The following is a 19,379-nucleotide window of genomic DNA, read 5'->3' as shown; positions in this document are numbered from 1 at the left end:
CAAAGTACCGAACGTGAATCATATGAATGTGATGAAAACTAGCTTGACGATAATTCCCATGTGTCCTCGGGAGGGCTTTCCTTCATATAAGAGTTTTTCTAGGCATGTCCTTTGCTACAAAAAGGATTGGGCCATCGTGATGCACCTTATTTACTTTTATTACTTGCTACTCGTTACAAATTACCTTATCACAAAACTATCTGTTACCAATAATTTCAGTGCTTGCAGAGAATACCTTACTGAAAACTGCTTATCATTTCCTTCTGCTCCTCGCTGGGTTTGACACTCTTACATATCAAAAAGGCTACGATAGATCCCCTACACTTGTGGGTCATCAAGACTCTTTTCTGGCGCCATTGCCGGGGAGTGAAGCGCCTTTGGTAGGTGGAATTTGGTAAGGAAAAATTGATATAGTGTGCTGAAATTTACTGTCACTTATTACTACGGAACATAATCCTTTGAGGGGCTTGTTCAGGGTATCTTCACCCCGACCAGTAGAGAAAAGAGTTGCTCCTCAACCTACTGAACCTACTGAAAATGTTTACTTTGAAGTTCCTTTGGGTATGATAGAGAAATTGCTAGCTAATCCTTTTGCAAGAGATGGAACATTGCATCCCGATTTACACTTAATCTATGTGGATGAAGTTTGTGGATTATTTAAGCTTGCAGGTATGCCCGGTCATGTTATCAAGAAGAAGGTATTCCCTTTATCTTTGAAGGGAGAGGCATTGACATGGTATAGGCTATGTGATGATATGGGATCATGGAATTACAAATGATTGAAATTTGGAATTTCATCAGAAGTTTTATCCTTTGCATCTTGTTCATCATGATCGTAATGTTGGGGAACGTAGCAGAAATTCAAAATTTTCCTACGCGTCACCAAGATCTATCTATGGAGAAACCAGCAACGAGTAGAAAGAGAGTGCATCTACATACCCTTGTAGATTGCTAAGCGGAAGCGTTCAAGTGAACGGGGTTGATGGAGTCGTACTCGTCGTGATTCAGATCACCGATGATCCTAGTGCCTAAAGGACGGCACCTCCGCGTTCAACACACGTACAGCTCGACGATGTCTCCCACGCCTTGATCCAGCAAGGAGAGAGGGAGAGGTTGAGGAAGACTCCATCCAGCAGCAGCACAACGGCGTGGTGGTGATGGAGGAGCGTGGCAATCCTGCAGGGCTTCGCCAAGCACCTACGGGAGAGGAGGAGGTGTCACGGGAGGGAGGGAGGCGCCAAGGGCTCAGGTATGGATGCCCTCCCTCCCCTCCACTATATATAGGGGCAGGGGAGAGGGGGGAGGCGCAGCCTTGCCCCTTCCTCCAAGGAAGGGGTGCGGCTAAAGAGGGGGGGAGGAGTCCATCCTCCCCAAGGCACCTCGGAGGTGCCTTCCCCCTTTAGGACTCTCCCCTTTTTCCTATATCTTGGCGCATGGGCCTCTAGGGGCTGGTGCCCTTGGCCCATGTAGGCCAAGGCGCAACCCCTACAGCCCATGTGGCCCCCCGGGGCAGGTGGCCCCACCCGGTGGGCCCCCGGGACCTTTCCGGTGGTCCCGGTATAATACCGATGACCCCGAAACTTGTCCCGATGGCCGAAACAGGACTTCCTATATATAAATCTTTACCTCCGGACCATTCCGGAACTCCTCGTGACGTCCGGGATCTCATCCGGGACTCCGAACAACATTCGGTAACCACATACAAGCTTCCTTTATAACCCTAGCGTCATCGAACCTTAAGTGTGTAGACCCTATGGGTTCGGGAGACATGTAGTCATGACCGAGATGTTCTCCGGTCAATAACCAACAGCGGGATCTGGATACCCATGTTGGCTCCCACATGTTCCACGATGATCTCATCGGATGAACCACGATGTCAAGGACTCAATCGATCCCGTATACAATTCCCTTTGTCTAGCGGTATGGTACTTGCCCGAGATTCGATCGTCGGTATACCGATACCTTGTTCAATCTCGTTACCGGCAAGTCTCTTTACTCGTTCCGTAACACATCATCCTGTGATCAACCCCTTGGTCACATTGTGCACATTATGATGATGTCCTACCGAGTGGGCCCAGAGATACCTCTCCGTTTACACGGAGTGACAAAATCCCAATCTCGATTCGTGCCAACCCAACAGACACTTTCAGAGATACCCGTAGTGTACCTTTATAGCCACCCAGTTACGTTGTGACGTTTGGTACACCCAAAGCACTCCTACGGTATCCGGGAGTTGCACAATCTCATGGTCTAAGGAAAAGATACTTGACATTAGAAAAGCTTTAGCACACGAACTACATGATCTTTGTGCTAGGCTTAGGATTGGGTCTTGTCCATCACATCATTCTTCTAATGATGTGATCCCGTTATCAACGACATCCAATGTCCATGGTCAGGAAACCGTAACCATCTATTGATCAACCAGCTAGTCAACTAGAGGCTTACTAGGGACATGGTGTTGTCTATGTATCCACACATGTATCTGAGTTTCCTATCAATACAATTCTAGCATGGATAATAAACGATTATCATGAACAAGGAAATATAATAATAATCAATTTATTATTGCCTCTAGGGCATATTTCCAACAGTCTCCCACTTGCACTAGAGTCAATAATCTAGTTCACATCGATATGTGATTAACACTCAAGGTCACATCCCCATGTGACTAACACCCAAAGAGTTTACTAGAGTCAATAATCTAGTTCACATTTACCATGTGATTAACACTCGATGAGTTCTGGGTTTGATCATGTTATGCTTGTGAGAGAGGTTATAGTCAACGGGTCTGAACCTTTCAGATCCGTGTGTGCTTTACAAATCTCTATGTCATCTCCTAGATGCAGCTACCATGTTCTATTTGGAGCTATTCCAAATAACTGTTCTACTTGGAGCTATTCTAAATTGTTGCTCCATTATATGTATCCGGTATCTCTACTCAGAGCTATCCGGATAGGTGTTAAGATTGCATCGACGTAACCCTTTATGACGAACTCTTTTACCACCTCCATAATTGAGAAAATTCCTTAGTCCACTAGTTACTAAGGATAACTTTGACCGCTGTCCTGTGATCCATTCTTGGATCACTCTTGCACCCCTTGACTGACTCATGGTAAAGCACACTTCGGGTGCGGTACACAGCATAGCATACTGTAGAGCCTATGTCTTAAGCATAGGGGACGACCTTCGTTCCTTTCTCTCTATTCTGCCATGGTCGAGCTTTAAGTCTTAACTTCATACCTTACAACTCAGGCAAGAACTCCTTCTTTGACTGATCCATCTTGAACACCTTCAAGATCACGTCAAGGCATGTGCTCATTTGAAAGTACTATTAAGCGTTTTGATCTATCCTTATAGATCTTGATGCTCAATGTTCAAGTAGCTTAATCCAGGTTTTCCATTGAAAACACTTTCCAAATAACCCTATATGCTTTCCAGAAATTCTACGTCATTTCTGATCATTAATATGTCAACAACATATACTCATCAGAAATTCTATAGTGCTCCCACTCACTTCTTTGGAAATACAAGTTTCTCATAAACTTTGTATACACCCAAAATCTTTGATCATCATCAAAGCATACATTCCAACTCCGAGATGCTCACTCCAGTCCTCAGAAGGATTGCTGGAGCTTTGCATACTTATTAGCATATTTCAGGATAGACAAAACCTTCCGGTTGTATCACATACAACCTTTCCTCAAGAATCGTCGAGGAAACAATGTTTTGACATCCTATCTGCAAGATTTCATAAATAACGCAGTAATTGCTAATATAATTCCAATAGACTCTTAGCATCGCTACGAGTGAGAAAGTCTCATCGTAGTCAACTCCTTGAACTTGTCGAAAAACATCTTAACGACAAGTCGAGCTTTCTCAATGGTGACACTTACCATGATTGTCTGTCTTCCTTTCAAAATCCATATGTACCTAACAGCCTTACGACCATCAAGTAGTTCTTCCAAAGTCTACACTTTGTTTTCATACATGGATCCTCTCTCGGGTTTTATGGCCTTGAGCCATTTATCGGAATCCGGGCCCACCATCACTTCTCCATAGCTCGTAGGTTCATTGTTGTCTAGCAACATGATTTCCAAGACAGGATTACGTACCACTCTGAAGTAGTACGCATCCTTGTCATCCCACGAGGTTTGGTAGTGACTCGATCCGAAGTTTCATGATCACTATCATAAGCTTCCACTTCAGTTGGTGTACGTGCCACAGGAACAACTTCCTGTGCCCTTTCTACACACTTGTTGAAGTGACGGTTCAATAACCTCATCAAGTCTCCACCATCCTCCCACTCAACTTTTCGAGAGAAACCTTTCCTCGAAAAAGGACCCGATTCAAGAAACAATCCCTATTGCTTTCGGATCTGAATTAGGAGGTATACCCAACTGTTTTGGGTGTCCTATGAAGATGCATTTTATCTGCTTTGGGTTCGAGCTTATCAACCTGAAACCTTTTCACATAAGCGTCGCAGCCCCAAACTTTCAAGAAACGGCAACTTAGGTTTCTCCAAACCATAGTTCATACGGTGTCGTCTCAACGAAATTATGTGGTGCCCTATTTAAAGTGAATGTGGTTGTCTCTAATGCCTAACCCATAAACTATAGTGGTACTTCGATAAGAGACATCATGGTATGCATCATATCCAATAGGGTGCAGTTATGATGTTTGGACACACCATCACACTATGGTGTTCCAGGCTGTATTAGTTGTGAAACTATTTCCACAATGTCTTAATTCTGTGCCAAACTCATAATTCAGATATTCATCTCTATGATCATATCATAGATATTTTATCCTCTTGTCACGACGATCTTTCAACTTCACCCTGAAATTACTTGAACCTTTCAATAATTCAGACTCATGATTCATCAAGTAAATGTACTCAACATCCACTCAAATTATCTGTGAAGTAAGAACATAACAATATCCACTACATGCCTCAGCACTCATTGGACTGTACACATCAAAATGTATTACTTCCAACAAGTTGCTATCTTGTTCCATCTTACTGAAAACGCGGCTTTTCAGTCATCTTGCCCGTGTGGTATGATTTGCATGTCCCAAGTGATTCAAAATCAAGTGAGTCAAAACGGTCCATTTGCATGGAGTTTCTTCATGCATATACACCAATATACATGGTTCGCATGTCTCAAACTTTTCAAAAACGAGTGAGTCCAAAGATCCATCAACATGGAGCTTCTTCATGCGTTTTATACCATTATGACTTACATGGCAGTGCCACAAGTAAGTGGTACTATCATTACTATCTTATATCTTTTGGCATGAAAATGTGTATCACTACGATCGAGATTTCAATGAACCATTCATTTTAGGTGCAAGACCATTGAAGGTATTATTCAAATAAATAGAGTAACCATTATTCTCTTTAAATGAATAACCGTATTGCGATAGACATAATCCAATCATGTCTATGCTCAACGCAAACACCAAATCTCGATGGTAGAGGGAGCGTGCGATGCTTGATCATATCAACATTGGAAACACTTCCAACACATATCGTCAGCTCACCTTTAGCTAGTCTCTGTTTATTCCGTAGCTCTTTTATTTCGAGTTACTAACATTTAGCAATCGAACCGGTATCTAATACCCTGGTGCTACTAGGAGTACTAGTAAAGTACATATTAACATAATGTATATCCAATATACTTCTATCGACCTTGCCAGCCTTCTCATCTACCAAGTATCTAGGGTAATTCCGCTCTAGTGACTATTCCCCTTATCACAGAAGCACTTAGTCTCGGGTTTGGGTTCAACCTTGGGTTTCTTCACTAGAGCAGCGGCTGATTTGCCGTTTCATGAAGTATCCCTTCTTGCCCTTGCCCTTCTTGAAACTAGTGGTTTCACCAACCATCAACAATTGATGCTCCTTCTTGGTTTCTACTTTCGCGGTGTCAAACATCGCGAGTACCTCAAGGATCACCATATCTATCCCTGATATATTATAGTTCATCACGAAGCTCTAGCAGCTTGGTGGCAATGTCTTTGGAGAAACATCACTATCTCATCTGGAAGATCAACTCCCATTCGATTCAAGTGATTGTTGCACTCAGACAATCTGAGCACAAGCTCAACAATTGAGCTTTTCTCCCTTAGTTTGCAGGCAAAGAAAATTGTCGGAGGTCTTATACCTCTTGACGTGGGCACGAGCCTGAAATCCTAATTTCGGCCCTCGAAACATCTCATATGTTCCGCGACATTTCGAAAACGTCTTTGGTGCCTCTACTTAAACCATTTAATTGAACTATCACGTAGTTATCAAAACATGTATGTTCGATGTTCGAAACATCCACAGACAATGTTTGGGGTTCAGCACACTGAGCGGTGCATTAAGGACATAAGCCTTCTATGAAGCAATGAGGACAATCCTCAGTTTACGGACCTAGTCCGCATAATTGCTACTATCAACTTTCAACTAATTTTTCTCTAGGAACATATCTAAACAGTAGAACTATAGCGTGAGCTACGACATAATTTGCAAAAACCTTTTGACTATGTTCAGGATAATTAAGTTCATCTTATGAACTCCCACTCAGATAGACATCCCTCTAGTCATCTAAGTGATTACATGATCCGAGTCAAACTAGGCCGTGTCCGATCATCACGTGAGACGGACTAGTCATCATCGGTGAACATCTTCATGTTGATCGTATCTTCTATACGACTCATGCTCGACCTTTCGGTCTCCGTGTTCCGAGGCCATGTCTGTACATGCTAGGCTCGTCAAGTTAACCCTAAGTGTTTCGCGTGTGTAAATATGTCTTACACCCGTTGTATGTGAACGTTAGAATCTAACACCCGATCATCACGTGGTGCTTCGAAACACGAACTGTCGCAACGGTGCACAGTTAGGGGAGAACACTTCTTGAAATTATGGTAAGGGATCATCTTATTTACTACCGTCGTTCTAAGCAAATAAGATGTATAAACATGATAAACATCACATGCAATCAAATAGTGACATGATATGGCCATCATCACTTTGCTCCTTTTGATCTCCATCTTCGGGGCTCCATGATCATCATCGTCACCGGCATGACACCATGATCTCCATCATCGTGTCTTCATGAAGTTGCCTCGCCAACTATTACTTCTACTACTATGGCTAACGGTTAGCAATAAAGTAAAGTAATTACATGACGTTTAAGTTGACACGCAGGTCACAAATAAATAAGACAACTCCTATGGCTCCTGCCGGTTGTCATACTCATCGACATGCAAGTCGTGATTCCTATTACAAGAACATGATCAATCTCATACATCACATATATCATTCATCACATCCTTTTTGGCCATATCACATCACATAGCATACCCTGCAAAAACAAGTTAGACGTCCTCTAATTGTTGTTTGCATGTTTTACGTGGCTGCTATGGGTTTCTAGCAAGAACGTTTCTTACCTACGCATGAACCACAACGTGATATGCCAATTGCTATTTACCCTTCATAAGGACCCTTTTCATCGAATCCGATCCGACTAAAGTGGGAGAGACAGACACCCGCCAGCCACCTTATGCAACTAGTGCATGTTTGTCGGTGGAACCGGTCTCACGTAAGCGTACGTGTAAGGTTGGTCCGGGCCGCTTCATCCCACGATGCCGCCGAATCAAGATAAGACTAGTAACGGCAAGCATATTGAACAATATCGACGCCCACAACTACTTTGTGTTCTACTCGTGCAAAGAATCTACGCAATAGACCTAGCTCATGATGCCACTGTTGGGGAACGTAGCAGAAATTCAAAATTTTCCTACGGTCACCAAGATCTATCTATGGAGAGACCAGCAACGAGTAGAAAGGAGAGTGCATCTACATACCCTTGTAGATCGCTAAGCGGAAGCGTTCAAGTGAACGGGGTTGATGGAGTCGTACTCGTCGTGATTCAGATCACCGATGATCCTAGTGCCGAACGGACGGCACCTCCGCGTTCAACACACGTACAGCTCGACGATGTCTCCCACGCCTTGATCCAGCAAGGAGAGAGGGAGAGGTTGAGGAAGACTCCATCCAGCAGCAGCACAACGGCGTGGTGGTGATGGAGGAGCGTGGCAATCCTGCAGGGCTTCGCCAAGCACCTACGGGAGAGGAGGAGGTGTCACGGGAGGGAGGGAGGCGCCAAGGGCTCAGGTATGGATGCCCTCCCTCCCCTCCACTATATATAGGGGCAGGGGAGAGGGGGGAGGCGCAGCCTTGCCCCTTCCTCCAAGGAAGGGGTGCGGCTAAGAGGGGGGGAGGAGTCCATCCTCCCCAAGGCACCTCGGAGGTGCCTTCCCCCTTTAGGACTCTCCCCTTTTTCCTATATCTTGGCGCATGGGCCTCTAGGGGCTGGTGCCCTTGGCCCATGTAGGCCAAGGCGCACCCCCTACAGCCCATGTGGCCCCCCGGGGCAGGTGGCCCCACCCGGTGGGCCCCCGGGACCCTTCCGGTGGTCCCGGTACAATACCGATGACCCCGAAACTTGTCCCGATGGCCGAAACAGGACTTCCTATATATAAATCTTTACCTCCGGACCATTCCGGAACTCCTCGTGACGTCCGGGATCTCATCCGGGACTCCGAACAACATTCGGTAACCACATACAAGCTTCCTTTATAACCCTAGCGTCATCGAACCTTAAGTGTGTAGACCCTACGGGTTCGGGAGACATGTAGTCATGACCGAGATGTTCTCCGGTCAATAACCAACAGCGGGATCTGGATACCCATGTTGGCTCCCACATGTTCCACGATGATCTCATCGGATGAACCACGATGTCAAGGACTCAATCGATCCCGTATACAATTCCCTTTGTCTAGCGGTATGGTACTTGCCCGAGATTCGATCGTCGATATACCGATACCTTGTTCAATCTCGTTACCGGCAAGTCTCTTTACTCGTTCCGTAACACATCATCCCGTGATCAACCCCTTGGTCACATTGTGCACATTATGATGATGTCCTACCGAGTGGGCCCAGAGATACCTCTCCGTTTACACGGAGTGACAAAATCAAAATCTCGATTCGTGCCAACCCAACAGACACTTTCAGAGATACCCGTAGTGTACCTTTATAGCCACCCAGTTACGTTGTGACGTTTGGTACACCCAAAGCACTCCTACGGTATCCGGGAGTTGCACAATCTCATGGTCTAAGGAAATGATACTTGACATTAGAAAAGCTTTAGCACACGAACTACATGATCTTGTGCTAGGCTTAGGATTGGGTCTTGTCCATCACATCATTCTCCTAATGATGTGATCCCGTTATCAACGACATCCAATGTCCATGGTCAGGAAACCGTAACCATCTATTGATCAACGAGCTAGTCAACTAGAGGCTTACTAGGGACATGGTGTTGTCTATGTATCCACACATGTATATGAGTTTCCTATCAATACAATTCTAGCATGCATAATAAATGATTATCATGAACAAGGAAATATAATAATAATCAATTTGTTATTGCCTCTAGGGCATATTTCCAACAGTTGGAAATATGCCCTAGAGGCAATAATAAAAGTGTTATTATTATATTTCTTGGTTCATGATAATAGTCTTTTATTCATGCTATAACTGTATTATCCGGAAATCGTAATACACGTGTGAATACATAGACCACAATATGTCCCTAGTGAGTCTCTAGTTGACTAGCTCGTTGTGATCAACAGATAGTCATGGTTTCCTGGCTATGGACATTGGATGTCGTTGATAACGGGATCACATCATTAGGAGAATGATGTGATGGACAAGACCCAATCCTAAGCCTAGCACAAAAGATCGTGTAGTTCATTTGCTAGAGCTTTGCCAATGTCAAGTATCTCTTCCTTCGACCATGAGAGCGTGTAACTCCTGGATACCGTAGGAGTGCTTTGGGTGTATCAAACGTCACAACATAACTAGGTGACTATAAAGGTGCACTACAGGTATCTCCGAAAGTATCTATTGTTTTATGCGGATCGAGACTGGGATTTGTCACTCCGTGTAAACGGAGAGGTATCTCTGGGCCCACTCGGTAGGACATCATCATATGCGCAATGTGGCCAAGGAGTTGATCACGGGATGATGTGTTACGGAACAAGTAAAGTGACTTGCCGGTAACGAGATTGAACAAGGTATTGGATACCGACGATCGAATCTCGGGCAAGTAACATACCGATAGACAAAGGGAATTGAATACGGGATTGATTAAGTCCTTGACATCGTGGTTCATCCGATGAGATCATCGTGGAACATGAGGGAGCCATCATTGGTATCCAGATCCCGCTGTTGGTTATTGACCGGAGAATGTCTCGGTCATGTCTACATGTCTCCCGAACCCGTAGGGTCTACACACTTAAGGTTCGATGACGCTAGGGTTATAAAGGAAGCTTGTATGTGGTAACCGAATGTTGTTCGGAGTCCCGGATGAGATCCCGGACGTCACGAGGAGTTCCGGAATGGTCCGGAGGTAAAGATTTATATATGGGACGTCCTGTTTTGGTCACCGGAAAAGTTTCGGGCGATATCGGTAATGTACCGGGACCACCGGGAGGGTCCCGGGGGTCCACCAAGTGGGGCCACCTGCCCCAGAAGGTTGCGTGGGCCAAGTGTGGGAGGGGACCAGCCCCTAGGAGGGCTGGTGTGCCCCCCACAAGGGTGCAAGGCGCAAGGGAGAGTGGGAGGGGGCAAACCCTAGTCCAGATGGGCCTTAAGGCCCATATTGGTGCGCCTCCCTCTCCTTTCCCCCCTTGGCCGCCTCCCCTTTGCCATCTAGGGCTGGCCGCACCCCTTGGGGGTGGGAAACCCTAAAGGGGGCGCAGCCCCCCCTTCCCCCTATATATAGTTGAGGTTTGGGGCTGCCATACACATGAGTTCTCTCCCTCTTGGTGCAGCCCTACCTCTCTCCTCCTCCTCCTCTCCCATGGTGCTTGGCGAAGCCCTGCGGGATTGCCACGCTCCTCCACCACCACCACGCCGTTGTGCTGCTGCTGGATGGAGTCTTCCTCAACCTCTCCCTCTCTCCTTGCTGGATCAAGGCGTGGGAGACGTCACCGGGCTGTACGTGTGTTGAACGCGGAGGTGCCGTGCGTTCGACACTTGATCATCGGTGATTTGAATCACGACGAGTATGACTCCATCAACCCCGTTCACTTGGACGCTTCCGCTTAGCGATCTACAAGGGTATGTAGATGCACTCTCCTTCTACTCGTAGCTGGTTTCTCCATAGATAGATCTTGGTGACACGTAGGAAAATTTTGAATTTCTGCTACGTTCCCCAACAGTGGCATCATGAGCTAGGTCTATTGCGTAGATTCTTTGCACGAGTAGAACACAAAGTAGTTGTGGGCGTTAATGTTGTTCAATATGCTTACCGTTACTAGTCCAATCTTGTTTCGACGATATTGTGGGATGAAGCGGCCCGGACCGACCTTACACGTACTCTTACGTGAGACAGGTTCCACCGATTGACATGCACTTGGTGCATAAGGTGGCTAGAGGGTGCCAGTCTCTCCCACTTTAGTCGGAACGGATTCGATGAAAAGGGTCCTTATGAAGGGTAAATAGCAAATTGGCATATCACGTTGTGGTCTTGCGTAGGTAAGAAACGTTCTTGCTAGAAACCCATAGCAGCCACGTAAAACATGCAAACAACAATTAGAGGACGTCTAACTTGTTTTTGCAGGGTATGCTTTGTGATGTGATATGGCCAACAAGAATGTGATGAATATATGTGATGTATGAGATTGATCATGTTCTTGTAATAGGAATCACGACTTGCATGTCGATGAGTATGACAACCGGCAGGAGCCATAGGAGTTGTCTTTATTTATTGTATGACCTGCGTGTCATTGAACAATGCCATGTAATTACTTTACTTTATTGCTAAACGCGTTAGCCATAGAAGTAGAAGTAGTCGTTGGCGTGACAACTTCATGAAGACACGATGATGGAGATCATGATGATGGAGATCATGGTGTCATGCCGGTGACGATGATGATCATGGAGCCCCGAAGATGAAGATCAAAAGGAGCAAAATGATATTGGCCATATCATGTCACTATTTGATTGCATGTCATGTTTATCATGTTTATGCATCTTGTTTGCTTAGAACGACGGTAGTAAATAAGATGATCCCTTACAAAATTTCAAGAAGTGTTCTCCCCTAACTGTGCACCGTTGCTACAGTTCATCGCTTCTAAGCACCACGTCATGATCGGGTGTGATGGATTCTTACGTTCACATACAATGGGTGTAAGACAGTTTTACACAGCGAAAACACTTAGGGTTAACTTGACGAGCCTAGCATGTACAGACATGGCCTCGGAACACGGAGACCAAAAGGTCGAGCATGAGTCGTATAGCAGATATGATCAACATGAAGATGTTCACCGATGATGACTAGTCCGTCTCACGTGATGATCGGACACGGCCTAGTTGACTCGGATCATGTAATCACTTAGATGACCAGAGGGATGTCTATCTGAGTGGGAGTTCATAAGATGAACTTAATTATCCTGAACATAGTCAAAAGACCTTTTGCAAATTATGTGTAGCTCACGCTATAGTTCTACTGTCTAGATATGTTCCTAGAGAAAATATAGTTGAAAGTTGACAGTAGCGATTATGCGATCAGTAGAAAGCTTATGTCCTTAATGCACCGGTTAGTGTGCTGAACCCCAAACGTCGTTTGTGGATGTTGCGAACATCGGACATACACGTTTTGATAACTACGTGATAGTTCAGTTAAATGGTTTAAGTAGAGGCACCAAAGACGTTTTTCGAAACATCGCGGAACATATGAGATGTTTCGAGGGCTGAAATTGGGATTTCAGGCTCGTGCCCACATCAAGAGGTATGAGACCTCCGACGATTTTCTTAGCCTGCAAACTAATGGAGAAAAGCTCAATCGTTGAGCTTGTGCTCAGATTGTCTGAGCACAACAATCACTTGAATCGAGTGGGAGTTGATCCTCCAGATGAGATAGTGATGTTTCCCCAAAGTCATTGCCACCAAGCTGCTAGAGCTTTGTGATGAACTATAACAAATCAGGGATAGATATGATGATCCTTGAGATATTCGTGATGTTTGACACCACGAAAGTAGAAATCAAGAAGGAGCATCAATTGTTGATGGTTGGTGAAACCACTAGTTTCAAGAAGGGCAAGGGCAAGAAGGGATGCTTCATGAAACGGCAAATCAGCTGCTGCACCAGTGAAGAAACCCGAGGTTGAACCCAAACCCGAGACTAAGTGCTTCTGTGATAAGGGGAACAACCACTGGAGCAGCATTACCCTAGATACTTGGTAGATGAGAAGGCTGGCAAGGTCGATAGAAGTATATTGGATATACATTATGTTAATGTGTACTTTACTAGTACTCCTAGTAGCACCAGGGTATTGGATACCGGTTCGGTTGCTAAGTGTTAGTAACTCGAAATAAAAGCTACGGAATAAACGGAGACTAGCTAAAGGTGAGCTGACGATATATGTTGGAAGTGTTTCCAAGGTTGATATGATCAAGCATCGCACGCTCCCTCTACCACCGAGATTGGTGTTTGCGTTGAGCATAGACATGATTGGATTATGTCTATCGCAATACGGTTATTCATTTAAGGAGAATAATGGTTACTCTATTTTTGAATAATACCTTCAATGGTCTTGCACCTAAATGAATGGTTTATTGAATCTCGGTCGTAGTGATACACATTTTCATGCCAAAAGATATAAGATAGTAATGATAGTACCACTTACTTGTGGCACTGCCATGTAAGTCATAATGGTATAAAACGCATGAAGAAGCTCCATGTTGATGGATCTTTCGACTCACTCGTTTTTGAAAAGTTTGAGACATGCGAACCATGTCTATTGGTGTATATGCATGAAGAAACTCCATGCAAATGGACCGTTTGGACTCACTTGATTTTGAATCACTTGAGATATGCAAATCATACCACATGGGCAAGATGACTGAAAAGCCTCGTTTTCAGTAAGATGGAACAAGATAGCAACTTGTTGGAAGTAACACATTTTGATGTGTGCAGTCCAATGAGTGCTGAGGCAAGCAGTGAATATCGTTATGTTCTTACTTCACAGATGATTCGAGTAGATGTTGAGAATATTTACTTGATGAAACACAAGTCTGAATTATTGAATGGTTCAAGTAATTTCAGAGTGAAGTAGAAGATCTTCGTGACAAGAGGATAGAATGTCTATGATATGATCATAGAGATGAATATCTGAGTTACGAGTTTTGGCACACAATTAAGACATTGTGGAAATTGTTTCGCAATTAATACCACCTGGAACACCATAGTGTGATGGTGTGTCTGAACATCATAGTTGCACCCTATTGGATATGATGTATACCATGATGTCTCTTATCGAATTACCACTATCGTTCATGGGTTAGGCATTAGAGACAACCACCTTCACTTTAAATAGGGCACCACATAATTCCGTTGAGACGACACCGTTTGGAGAAACCTAAGTTGTCGTTTCTTAAAGGTTTGGGGCTGTGACGCTTATGTGAAAAAGTTTCAGGATTGATAAGCTCGAACCCAAAGCGGATAAAATACATCTTCATAGGACACCCAAAACAGTTGGGTATACCTCCTATCTCAGATCCGAAAGCAATAAGGGATTGTTTCGAGAATCAGGCCCTTTCTCGAGGAAAAGTTTCTCTCGAAAGAATTGAGTGGGAGGATGGTGGAAACTTGATGAGGTTATTGAACCGTCTCTTCAACTAGTGTGTGGCAGGGCACAGGAAGTTGTTCCTGTGGCACCTACACCAATTGAAGTGGAAGCTTATGATAGTGATCATGATGCTTCGGATCAAGTCACTACGGAACCACGTAGGACGACAAGGACACGTACTACTTCGGAGTGGTACGGTGATCCTGTCTTGGAAGTCATGTTGCTGGACAACAATGAACCTACGAGCTATGGAGAAGCGATGGTGGGCCCGGATTCCGATAAATGGCTTGAGGCCATAAAATCCGAGAGAGGATCCATGTATGAAAACAAAGTGTAGACTTTGGCAGAACGGCTCGATGGTCGTAAGGCTAATGAGTACAGATGGATTTCAAAAGGAAGACGGACAATGATGGTAAATGTCACCATTAAGAAAGCTCGACTTGTCGTTAAGATGTTTTTCGACAAGTTCAAGGAGTTGACTACGATGAGATTTTCTCACTCGTAGCGATGCTAAGAGTCTGTTGGAATTATATTAGCGATTACTGCATTATTTATGAAATCTTGCAGATAGGATGTCAAAACATTGTTTCCTCGACGATTTTAATGAGGAAAGGTTGTATGTGATACAACTGGAAGGTTTTGTCAATCCCGAAAGATGCTAATAAGTATGTAAAGCTCCAGCAAACCTTCTAAGGACTGGAGTGAGCATCTTGGAGTTGGAATGTATGCTTTGATGATGATCAAAAATTTTGGGTTTGTACAAAGTTTATGAGAAACTTGTATTTCCAAAGAAGTGAGTGGGAGCACTATAGAATTTCTGATGAGTATATGTTGTTGACATATTGTTGATCAGAAATGACGTAGAATTTCTGGAAAGCATATAGGGTTATTTTGAAAGTGTTTTTCAATAGAAAACCTGGATTAAGCTACTTGAACATTGAGCATCAAGATCTATAAGGATAGATCAAAATGCTTAATAATACTTTCAAATGAGCACATACCTTGACATGATCTTGAAGGTGTTCAAGATGGACCAGTCAAAGAAGGAGTTCTTGCCTGAGTTGTAAGGTACGAAGTTAAGACTTAAAGCTCGACCACGGCAGAATAGAGAGAAAGGACGAAGGTCGTCCCCTATGCTTAAGACGTAGGCTCTTCAGTATGCTATGCTGTGTACCGCACCTGAAGTGTGCCTTGCCATGAGTCAGTCAAGGGGTACAAGAGTGATCCAAGAATGGCTCACAGGACAGCGGTCAAAGTTATCCTTAGTAACTAGTGGACTAAGGAATTTTCTCGATTATGGAGGTGGTAAAAGAGTTCGTCGTAAAGGTTACGACGATGCAAGCTTGACACCTATCTGGATAGCTCTGAGTAGAGAGACCGGATACATATAATGGAGCAATAATTTAGAATAGCTCCAAGTAGAACAGTTGTTTGGAATAGCTCCAAATAGAGCGTGGTAGCTGCATCTAGGAGATGACATAGAGATTTGTAAAGCACACACGGATCTGAAAGGTTCAGACCCGTTGACTAAAACCTCTCTCACAAGCAACATGATCAAACATAAAACTCATTGAGTGTTAATCACATAGTGATGTGAACTAGACTACTGACTCTAGTAAAATCTTGGGTATTAGTCACATGGCGATGTGACCTGTGAGTGTTAATCACATGGCGATGTGAACTAGATTATTGACTCTAGTGCAAGTGGGAGACTGTTGGAAATATGCCCTAGAGGCAATAATAAAAGTGTTATTATTATATTTCTTTGTTCATGATAATAGTCTTTTATTCATGCTATAACTGTATTATCCGGAAATCGTAATACACGTGTGAATACATAGACCACAATATGTCCCTAGTGAGTCTCTAGTTGACTAGCTCGTTGTGATCAACAGATAGTCATGGTTTCCTGGCTATGGACATTGGATGTCGTTGATAACGGGATCACATCATTAGGAGAATGATGTGATGGACAAGACCCAATCCTAAGCCTAGCACAAAAGATCGTGTAGTTCATTTGCTAGAGCTTTGCCAATGTCAAGTATCTATTCCTTCGACCATGAGAGCGTGTAACTCCTGGATACCGTAGGAGTGCTTTGGGTGTATCAAACGTCACAACGTAACTGGGTGACTATAAAGGTGCACTACAGGTATCTCCGAAAGTATCTATTGTTTTATGCGGATCGAGACTGGGATTTGTCACTCCGTGTAAACGGAGAGGTATCTCTGGGCCCACTCGGTAGGACATCATCATATGCGCAATGTGGCCAAGGAGTTGATCACGGGATGATGTGTTACGGAACGAGTAAAGTGACTTGCCGGTAACGAGATTGAACAAGGTATTGGATACCGACGATCGAATCTCGGGCAAGTAACATACCGATAGACAAAGGGAATTGAATACGGGATTCATTAAGTCCTTGACATCGTGGTTCATCCGATGAGATCATCGTGGAACATGTGGGAGCCATCATGGGTATCCAGATCCCGCTGTTGGTTATTGACCGGAGAACGTCTCGGTCATGTCTACATGTCTCCCGAACCCGTAGGGTCTACACACTTAAGGTTCGATGACGCTAGGGTTATAAAGGAAGCTTGTATGTGGTAACCGAATGTTGTTCGGAGTCCCGGATGAGATCCCAGACGTCACGAGGAGTTCCGGAATGGTCCGGAGGTAAAGATTTATATATGGGAAGTCCTGTTTTGGTCACCGGAAAAGTTTCGGGCGATATCGGTAATGTACCGGGACCACCGGGAGGGTCCCGGGGGTCCACCAAGTGGGGCCACCTGCCCCAGAAGGTTGCGTGGGCCAAGTGTGGGAGGGGACCAGCCCCTAGGAGGGCTGGTGTGCCCCCCACAAGGGTGCAAGGCGCAAGGGAGAGTGGGGGGGGCAAACCCTAGTCCAGATGGGCCTTAAGGCCCATATTGGTGCGCCTCCCCTCCTCTCCCCCCTTGGCCGCCTCCCCTTTGCCATATAGGGCTGGCCGCACCCCTTGGGGGTGGGAAACCCTAAAGGGGCGCAGCCCCCTTCCCCTATATATAGTTGAGGTTTGGGGCTGCCATACACATGAGTTCTCTCCCTCTTGGTGCAGCCCTACCTCTCTCCTCCTCCTCCTCTCCCATGGTGCTTGGCGAAGCCCTGCGGGATTGCCACGCTCCTCCACCACCACCATGCCGTTGTGCTGCTGCTGGATGGAGTCTTCTCAACCTCTCCCTCTCTCCTTGCTGGATCAAGGCGTGGGAGACGTCACCGGGCTGTACGTGTGTTGAACGCGGAGGTGCCGTGCGTTCGGCACTTGATCATCGGTGATTTGAATCACGACGAGTACGACTCCATCAACCCCGTTCACTTGAACGCTTCCGCTTAGCGATCTACAAGGGTATGTAGATGCACTCTCCTTCTACTCGTAGCTGGTTTCTCCATAGATAGATCTTGGTGACACGTAGGAAAATTTTGAATTTCTGCTACGTTCCCCAACAGATCGTAATTATATATATATATTTTTGGCCTCGCGAAGGAGAAAGCAACGTTCAAGCTTGGGGGAGGCTTAAGTCAATGTTATATTCATCCCCCAATCATGAGCTCTCAAAAGAAATGATTATTCAAAAAATTTATGCTCGGCTTTCTCTCAGTAATCGCTCCATGCTCGATACTTCCTGTACTGGATCTTTTATGATGAAGACTATTGAATTCAAATGGGATTTATTGAAAAGAATTAAACACAACTCTGAAGATTAGGACCTCGACGAAAGTAAGGAGTGAGGTATAACACCTAAGTTTGATTGTGTTAAATCTTTTATGGATACCGATGTTTTTCGTGAATTTAGCACTAAATATGGACTTGACTCTGAGATAGTAGCTTCTTTCTGTGAATCATTTGCTACTCATGTTGATCTCCCAAAGGAGAAGTGGTTTAAATATAAGCCTCCCACCGAGGTAAAAGTAGTTGCTCCTATTAAAGTTGAAGAAAAGACTATCACTTATGATGATCCTGTTGTTCCTACTGCTTATATTGAGAAGCCACCTTTACCTGTTAGAATAAAGGATCATGCTAAAGCTTCAACTGTAGTCAACAAAAGTAATATTAGGACACACAAACCCCCTGAGCAAGTTAAAGTTGAACCTAAAATTGCTATAGTTAAAGATCTCTTGGCTGATAATATTGATGGGCATGTTATTTACTTCTGCAATGAAGCTGCTAGAATTGCTAGACCTGATGCTAAAAATAAACATAGACATGTTGTAGGCATGCCTGTTATTTCCGTTAAAATAGGAGATCATTGTTATCATGGCTTATGTGATATGGGTGCTGGTGCAAGTGCAATACCTCATTCCTTATACGAAGAAATTATGCATGATATTGCACCTGCTGAGATAGAAGATATCGATGTTACCATTAAACTTGCCAATAGAGATGCTATTTCATCGGTTGGGATTGTTAGAGATGTTGAAGTCTTGTGTGGGATGGTTAAATATCCTGCTGATTTTCTAGTTCTTAGTTCCCCACAAGATAGATTTTGTCCCATTATATTTGGTAGACCCTTCTTGAACACTGTTAATGCTAGGATAGATTGCAAAAAGGATGTTGTTACTATTGGTTTGGGAGATATGTCTCATGAGTTTAATTTTTCTAAATTTAGTAGACAACCCCGTGATGAGGAATTGCCTAGTAAATATGAAATTATTGGTCTTGCTT

Source organism: Triticum aestivum, chromosome 1A, assembly GCF_018294505.1.
Source record: "Triticum aestivum cultivar Chinese Spring chromosome 1A, IWGSC CS RefSeq v2.1, whole genome shotgun sequence".
NCBI lineage: Eukaryota > Viridiplantae > Streptophyta > Magnoliopsida > Poales > Poaceae > Triticum > Triticum aestivum.
Note: the sequence above shows the minus strand (reverse complement) of the source record.